This window comes from Ptychodera flava, chromosome 2, assembly GCF_041260155.1.
Source record: "Ptychodera flava strain L36383 chromosome 2, AS_Pfla_20210202, whole genome shotgun sequence".
Lineage (NCBI taxonomy): Eukaryota > Metazoa > Hemichordata > Enteropneusta > Ptychoderidae > Ptychodera > Ptychodera flava.
The window spans coordinates 6,692,567-6,702,031 of NC_091929.1; the positions used below are offsets into that span (position 1 = coordinate 6,692,567).

Sequence of the window (9,465 nt, forward strand, 5' to 3'; positions counted from 1 at the left end):
ATATCGAAGTAAGAGAATTCTATACAAAGTTATTTTTCTGTATGCTCATAGTTTTATACAGCTGAGGCATTGCAGAGAACTCTTAGAATGACGTATTGTTTAGATCTTGAGGTCTCTTGATTATTTTGTTTTTTGGTTTTTTAACTACCATAAAACCCATGAAGTCATCTCTTATTTAACTTTTATTTATTATTAGTGAGGTAATTTATTGTTTCTACATGTACGATCAGAGGTGCGTGTATTATTCCTGTCAGTTGTCACATGCCCTTTTTAAAATATGTCTCGAATTAAGAAGACTTTATCTCGTTGATTGTACTTCGTATATCTATAATCTTTGGTAGGTTCTGCGTTTTCAGGCTAACAGGCTAAGACTAAAATACTTTTCAAATTATTTCATGGCATTTTATTTCATTGTGTTTATCTTGTAGTTGTCCAGGCAACTGGTTTTTCGATGAAAGCGAAGGTTTCTGTTATTGTTTTTCAAATGATGGAAATACTCAAGAAATGGCAAAACAGCAGTGTGCGTCTTTCAACGCGAGTCTTCTGATGATCAAAACACAAAGTAAGTTTCAAAGCTCACAGGCAATTTTATCGGATTTGCCCGCTAACGATAAATGGTGGATTGGACTAGAACGCGTAAGTACAAGAATATTGAAATTCAAAGCTAAGCTACATCAACTGCATTCCCCCCAGTTACAGTTTTTACTGGGTAACAAATACATAAATCGTTCATTTGATAATTTTTGTTGGCCATGAAATGAATTCAACAAAACATTACTGAAAGACCGGATATGTCACTTTCTCGAAGTCGTTCACGCCGAATGCTAAGATGAAGGCTTATTGATGTCACAGGATGTCGCCGTCTTTAAAGTAAGCTGAAGATTCACCCAATTCTCGAATCATGTCCTATTTGCATAAAGCCGATATTGCGTTCCATCCGGAACAAAATGTGTTGCCATCAGTAGGTTTGCTGCCCGACATACTTTGCCGCTATTAGCAGTTCAAGTAAAGTTCCTGTTGAAGTTAAGTGACCATGATGATCATCTGTGGGTAACTTCTATTTTATATTAATTCTAGGTCGGGAATTTCTCATCAAACAATACGTTTGCATGGATTGATGGTACTGTATTGGGGAACACAACATATTGGCACATCAATCAACCTGACAATAGTGACGGTGAAGAGAAATGTGTAAACATTGCGAAACAAACAAGGCGTTGGAATGATAACCCATGTAATAAGAAATTTGAAGCCATTTGTGAAATTGCAGCAGGTATGGATTTATTGATTGTCAACCATAGACATTTCTGTGCACGGTTCCCTGCAGTGTTTAAATCATGTTTGTATATAGAAATATAGAGCATGTCAAATTAGAAGGATGAGCCATCCGTAATTGAAAAGCATAATTTGTAATTATGCCATAATTTGAATATCTTTAGAAGGAGAATTGGGGAGATGAATTTAAACATAAATTTTTTTGCGAGGCCATGGCGTAAATGCTGATTCTCACTCATTTCACAAAAGAATAAAACTACATCACCTATTGAAGCGTTCGATGAAACTAGATGTTTTTGGTTTATGCTACAGTCGGTGTGAACATCAAATTCAGATGTTCGAAAGATGACGGTTTTTGTCCTTTAACCACGAAATGAAACAAGTGTTTAGGGTATTTAGGCATCATGAACAGGTGGATAATTTCCTGAAACTTTTGATATTATCTGACAATTTTTGTAAACATGATATTGTACATTTATACTTTTGTGACATATGGGTGATAATTTTTGATAGAATCACTTACGCTGAAATATCAGATTCATTGAAACAAATTTACCATACATCGACTTCTTTTTTGATTGACAAGTATGCATGTATGTGGCTGCTTGTAGAGAACCGTACAAACCAAGGCAATATTTCACCATCCATCCTTATTTTCTGTTTTCATTGTTTTTAAGGGGACAGACATTAATCTGAAGCCGTAATATTATCATTACCTCCCGTGGCAGTGTCCTGTATTTTCAATAGTAATTTTGCTTCATTATAGAGAGAAAGATCAGAGTCGAAGCTCGCATTGTTGCATACCCTGCGTAAGGTAGTTCTGAGTCGGTGAACAGTTAATATAGTTAGTCATGAACTGATTATTGGTTCAACGTAAACACTGAAATCTTATATTGTTCTTAATTCAATATTCAGCGCCTGGTGTGTGTCCGAAGACGTCTACTGCACAACCGCTATCTACTTCATTAGGTACAACAAGGCAGACATCAATGAAATCAACAACACAAAGTAAGTGTCTTATCAAAGGATCGATACACGATGTATGTTGAGAGTACTTAGACGCTTGAATCACAGAACAGAGCCGCCCAAGTGATCACTGACACATCAAATTTACTTACATTTCCAACTCAAAAGTAATGGTAATAACACTGGTATAGTGACATTTTCAGTTAAAATAATTTCACTCATTGTTGACATGATACTAGGTCTTTTGGCCAGAGGTCCATATATCTTTCTTTCATGGATTTGACTTTGTTTGTACCGTCTATTTACTGTCTGTTCTGTGCTGTTTTGTGTCTATGTTTACAACTATTGTCTTACAAATTTTGACCTAGTGTTATTGGATTATGGATTGGTATGATTGCGATTATGCACAAGGCATTGCTTGACGTACCTTTCTGGCGCAGACAAACAAACCCCTGTGTATGTATGTATGTGTGTATGTATGTATGTGTGTGTGTATGTATGTATGTATGTAATGTATGTATGTATGTATGTATGTGTGTATGTGTGTGTATGGGGTGTATATATGTATGTATGTAAACTATGTATTTTTGTATGTAAGATCTGTGTATGCAAAATGTGTATGTGTATATAAACTTACGTTTATTTGTGTATACAATTACGCACTGAGTAGTATGCAAGGAAAATTATTGAAAAAATGACATCTTTCTTCTCTGTGGGACACTTTCGTAACGTAATAGTGTAACGCCCCTCCCTGTAGAGATTATATCTTGAAGCGTCCCTCACGTGGCCAAGGCGTGTGAAGGTCATTGACTCAGATCGTACGAGAAGCAGATAAGAGATAGTGTGATAGTTTAATTAATTATTGGTTAAGATTTCATTGAGAACAATCGAGAATGGGGTATTCCACGGTGTGATCTTATTTAATCTTAAGAAACAATCAAAGACTGGCGGGAAAATTACCACGTGATAACTTTTGTAATTATGTAAGTTTGAAGATGTATTTAACTTTGTAGAGAGTTTAGACGGAGACTTGAGATCAGACCGCTGACGGTGAACGACACGGTCGCCATCTTGCAATAAAGTACAAGGTTGTGTTACATCTACATCGTTGTGTGTCAGCTTCAGTCGCTGAAAGCATTACGATCCAGACTGCTACCTCAACTCGTAATATCCCTAACTACGAGCGCAACAATAGCAGGCTCAACATATCTTCATTTTGAATATGAAGTCCTTTTTTTATATATCATAGGTGGAGCAAAAAAGCTATCCAATTGGTCTGGAAGTGGAAATAACAGTGCTATATTCACGATATGGCACGGTTTGATCATGCACGAGCTTTCAGCTAGAGAAACGCCATAATTTCAAAAAACTCTTACGATACAACAGCAATAAACTGCCCCATCGACGGATATGCCACTCGATGTAGACCAATTTACTCCAAATGTGAACTAACATCACCCATGTATATATGTCGTGAATTGGTCAAAATATCGTCCTATGCCCGTCGCAGGGTTTGGTTTATCGAAAGTATATCACAGAATGATCCGTTGTCATTACCCGTTATCAACTGTCCCTTTGTCATTTCCAGCATGTATTATTTTAGATGTATCAAACGTGATGTGTCCGACTCGGTTCAATTTCTAATCATGAAATTACTCAGTTTAGTAATAATGAGAGTACAAAACATAACAATGAAGAAGAAAGCTTACAAAGTTTACTTTTAAAATTCATGTAGTGACCACTTTATCACATTGTTGTAATAATCCGGAATAAGCGGTAAAAATCGATTAAAGTAGACTTCCCTTGGCTCACGACGAATCCAGACAAATGTTGGTTGCGCGACTGTGTCGCTTGATATCGTATGGAAGGCTTTCATTACGGACTTTTTACAATTTGGAGGGTTTAAGGACGTAAACAAGAGTAAAAGACAACATCAGTGTCGTCCTCAGAAGCCTGGTTTAGGGTAAATGACCCGCCTGTTTTCCATTTTGTCCTGACTACTTTTAACGTAGTTGGATTATTTTTATAGACCCATTAATTTCTGGATCGCACTGCCAGCTGTTAGACGGCACACGCACGATTATCAGTTTCGCGACCCCTTTCCCCACTTGGAACTGCACAAACATAAAACAGTTTCTGAACACCAACTTGTGGCTTTTATAAGTCCGAACGTTTACTTGTTAAATAGTTTGATTGGCTGATGGACGCGCCTATGGTGTTGCCTTTCTTATTGGTAGCGTGATCGGTTTGATTATTATGAAGGTCATCTTAGGTCGTTTTTAACGATAGCGTCAAAAAGAAATGTGGCGTCGGCCACTGGCACCTTGTCGAAGGAATATTAGTTCGCGAAGAGAACCCGTTCAAAATTATACTTAATTCCAACAATACATTTAGTTTATGTACAAAAATTTTTTTAATTTTGCTGAATTTGTGAGAGAAAGCACCGAAAAGATGTGATTTTGATCGGCGATTCGAAGTTCACGAGACTGGCAAGCTGGTTTTCCGCCGCCGCGCAGGCTGCCAACGTCACTACCTGTATGATAATCTTCTTAACAAATCAAGTTATTCTTAGAGCAATACCGACGCATTTTTGTATTTAATAAATGAGCTAGAACTGAATTTATTTTAGAACCAATTGTTTATTTGAATGGGTATTTTATTTTCATTGATTATTTTTACGTACTAGAATCCACGGTCATAGGCATGTGTGTTGCTGATCGTTATAATTGCACAGTCACAGGCAGTTGTTTTTCCAATCGTTTTACGCTGTTCTCTCTGACAGCCTCGTCTACCTACTGATACGCTATACGTGTCTGCCTTTATACGCACTGTTAAAATTAAGGATATGTCACGATATTGCATTTTATTGGGTGTCATTTTTAGATAATAATGTTCATCGATAGAGTATGTTACTAAATGACCACGTCAAAAGATCGATGTCGAATAAAAATCTAAATTCTTTAAAACGTTTTTCATCCGACAAAATCGATATTCTTAGACTAGTTTAATTTGGTTGAGGATTCTTAAAAAATGACGATGTAATTACATATTTTAGCTTCCAACATTGCCGTGATTGAAACTGGAAAACTTCTTTTTCTTCTAGTTGTCTGAAATAGACATTTTTAAATTGGTACATGTGTTAACACTACAGTGAATAATACAAACAAAACACAATCATGTTTGTTTGTGAGCCACGTCTTAGACACACAACAAAAGTACTGCTTCAGTTTGAGCTAAATGTTCAATGAATTAGTCGAATAACGTGATTGAAACTAAATTGGGATGATTGGATTGGCACAATGTCACACAAATTTTAGAAATTTGTCCAATGTTACACCATATTTGCCAACTTTAGAATTATATTCAGTATTTACAATGCTGTTGAAATGTTATGAGTAAGAATCAGTGCATGATAGTATCTAATACAATATTGTTCAAAATATATGAGCAATATTCACATTTGAATGAAAGTGTGTGAACTTGTCTGTAGTTTCTTCATTACTGAAATACTAGTACTTATCTCAGTTTGTCACTTTGCCTTGACCGAAATGAAGGTTTTCGAATAATTTTCAGCTAGGTCAGTCAGGGTCATTTAAATTGTGCCCTGACTCAATTTAGTGTTTATGAAGAACTAAATTCACGAAAAAAGTCAGGGATATTTTAAAAGTGACCTGACTTAAAAGTCGTCATACACTTTATCTCGTTTCTTATAGCATTTACACAAAAATAAACGTTTTGTTTTCATCAAAATGAATCCAATGAAAGAGGTATTCAATAATCCATGTGTTTTCGTTGTTTTGTTCGATAAGAACAATATTTCAAAATTTACACTTTTTTATTATTTTGTAAAATTTCAGCTATAAAATTTCGGTTTCGGTACACTTTCCTAATAATTATCCAATTTTCCCAAATTAGTTCCAATCGTGTTAAATGTCACTTTAGATTCCACCAGAGAACAGCATTTCCACTGCAAAATTTCATTTTTCGCCGTGCGAGAGGAGGGGGACACCCACTCTCGCCCCCCCCCCCCCCCCCGTTCGCTACACTCGCTCGCCGCTCGGTCGCTTCGCTCCCTCGCAGTCCACACGTCTACTTGCTTAAATTACCTGGCTACTTTTAGATATAAGGACAACATTGAACATAGGTTATGATGAGTGTCTTCCGGTCTAAAAACACTCGAGCGCTTCCATGGTTCACGCTGAATTAATCAAAGTACAAATAGATGATAGTGACAAACGCCCCCTCAACAATTTATCATTATAAATGGTTTGTTGATTGGTGGTAATGTTGAATTAAATGTTAAATGTTTCATTAGGGTAATTGCATGATGTACTTGCGGTTCTGCCAGTCTGTTGACGCATCGTCGACAGACCGCAGCCTACAAGCAGACGACCTGCTAATCGCCATGGAGATAAATGTTTTATCGTGAAATGTTTCAGTAATAATACTCACACATTTCCATTTTGTTATTCTTTTGTTTAGTTTTGCTATGCGTTTTATGCATTGGCAAATATGATGAATGCGGAGTTCACAAAGGTCAGACCGAATTCGACATTCGAAAACACAGCCTATTTTGTCCATACAATCATAGTCTATATGATAGGCTTACAAGACGACATAAAACCGATGAAACCGTCAATATTTATCGGAAACATATCTACCAGTTTCAGTATCTGTACAACATATTGGACCAACCGCAACTTTCCAATGTGTGTTATTAATTTGATCATAGCCCATACAAACAAATTTCGTGGCTATGCTTTACTCATTATTGAAATGCACACACATGGGGATATATTGGCAGTTTCTATACAAGTTAGTGTTGTGTCTAGGCCTCTCTTTTTGATCTAGCATATCTTTGATTTTAGCACGGCCACTGCATTCACTACAGAGTAACCAAGAGATAAGCACCTTAATTGACTATTGTAATTGCTGATATATCTTGGGTGTCCTCCTATGTGTTGTTGTACCATGTAGCTAACGATGTGCTGCGTTTCACACCTCTACTTTTCAAGTTTTACTATTACTAATGCTCAGTGTTTCAACCCTATGCTAGCCGACATTGCAAAACTGCACAATATAAAACTCATCCTTATGCTAAACGATATTGCGAGAGCGGATTAATGTTTATTTGATAAAGTCATATTGCTTGTAGATATCTTACAATTGTATCCTATTCATATCAAAGAAATATGGTATACATGCATCCGCAGGTGTTGCGTCTAATAGCACCGACCGTTGACGGTTTTCCACATCGTCCAGTCTACACAGATTTTAGGTCAGTCAACTCCATACGCTGTAGAAAAGGTGGATGACAAAGGCGTAAAATGTAGTCACCAGTGTATAAACTTGAACGGAAAGCGTTCACAATAATGTTAATATCAAAGCATCCATGATTAAAAACCAAAAAACCCAACCTACAGTCAAAACCCGCCTGTTAATACAAGAAAATTTCGTTTGTTGTTGACTGAACTATGTTATAGTTTATCTTTCCACTAGCGTCCCATACGCCATGCACACGTTTAAATGCAATGCAATTTACATCTACTGACAAATACTTCTAGCGTGTATTTGTTTAAACTATGAATTTCCTCCATGTAGAAGGGCACAATACTTTTTTTACACACGTCTATAAAATATCGATTTCAGATTAGAAAACACAAATTCAATTTTTAGCATGAGTGTGCAAAAAATGGTCTGTTTATCAACACATGGTGCTCTAGTTTTGAGTCATTTCTTATTCCTATCATGTATGGAAACGACAATGAAACCTCATATTCGAATTTCTGGATGCATTGTGCGGTCGCGTGTTCGTGCAGTAGGAAGGCTAGGCTTTGGTAAGGCAGTCAACGAACCCCTAAAACGTGACAGGATATAATATAGCAATATCAGGATACATGAAAAGATACTTGGTATGACATAACACTTGCCACTCTTTAAGCTCAATATCAATCTTTTATGACATGATTACTCATCAAAATATCCGACTGACGATAAAAAAGCTGCGACATCAAATCGAGTTGGCTACCTGATAAATTGTAATATGTGCTTTTTGTATTTTCAGAAACACTTGCAGATATTTGTGAAGTTTTGCTTTGAAAATGATTCTGTATTATATACAAAATAAAATGAATTAAATAAATTGCGTTGATGTGCAATTATTGCAGCTATTTACAATGGATTAACAATAATTCATCTATGACACTTCAAAACAATAAAAAAAATCTCAAGTTCTTGTAAAAATTATTTAGACAATTTTTTTTATAGGACAGAACGTGATGGATTTCCAGGTATTTGGAACAGGCAGTAAACCTGGTCCATTTTATATCACATAATACTGACTTTCTTATTTTCTCCCGAAACATGTTGATATGGTTAATATTCAGTTTATTAATATCACATATATAGAGACTGCATTCTGTATATTTCAATTGAAATTCAGCTAGGACTTTTTTGTTAAGTATAGCAATGCTTACTTTAACCATATCCAGGTTAATTTGGCAAACAATACATGGCATTCCAACATTTTCAATGGGGCTAAAGAGGAAATTGCTGCTGAAATGGGGTAATAGAAGAGGTCCAAATTACAAGCATTTGCCCTATGATATTTGAAGAGTATATTCCAGGTTCCTCTCTTTGTCTCAAAAATGTATTTCAAGAATTAAAAAGAAAGCCTGTTGTTTTTGAGACATTTTGTTGGGTGGGGAAATGAGTAGAAAATATTGAAGATCTATGTTGTCCAAATTTCTTTCACTTTCTATTTGCACTATCAATACACATTAGACAGAGAAAATCCAAATATTGGCTAAATATAAATTACAAGGCCAAAACCTACTCATGGTAAATATCAGTGCTGTAAGGGAAAGTCCATCACAAACACATAAACATTTTAGGACGTATTTCAAATTTAGTTATCTTTTTTCTGTCCCTTTAGTCTCAACTACCGCCGACTACAGCACAAGCAAAGAAACAACTGTGTCACAATCATCGTCTACAGCGATGGAAACTGCCTCAACTAGCACGGCCGAGGTGGAACATATAAATACATGTAAGGAGATAGGATTGAACTATGGGATACACAATCACATTTCAACATTTACAAACATGCGGATTTTAATTTTTTTTGTTCAAAGTATATAAGATCTATGTTTTCCATATTTCTTTCACGTTTTTTTGAGTTACCAAATGAATACAAATTCAATAGAAAGAGAAAAGTCAAAATCT

At 35.9% G+C, this 9,465-nt stretch overlaps 1 long non-coding RNA gene across 1 annotated transcript; it reads left to right on the forward strand.

Moving 5' to 3' along the window:
- Positions 1-1,133: 1,133 nt before the first annotated feature.
- LOC139152320 (uncharacterized) lies at positions 1,134-9,263 on the forward strand. The gene is made up of 3 exons (XR_011556596.1): positions 1,134-1,273; positions 2,191-2,283; positions 9,176-9,263. It is a non-coding gene; the product is annotated as an uncharacterized lncRNA (long non-coding RNA).
- The last annotated feature ends 202 nt before the right edge of the window (positions 9,264-9,465 follow it).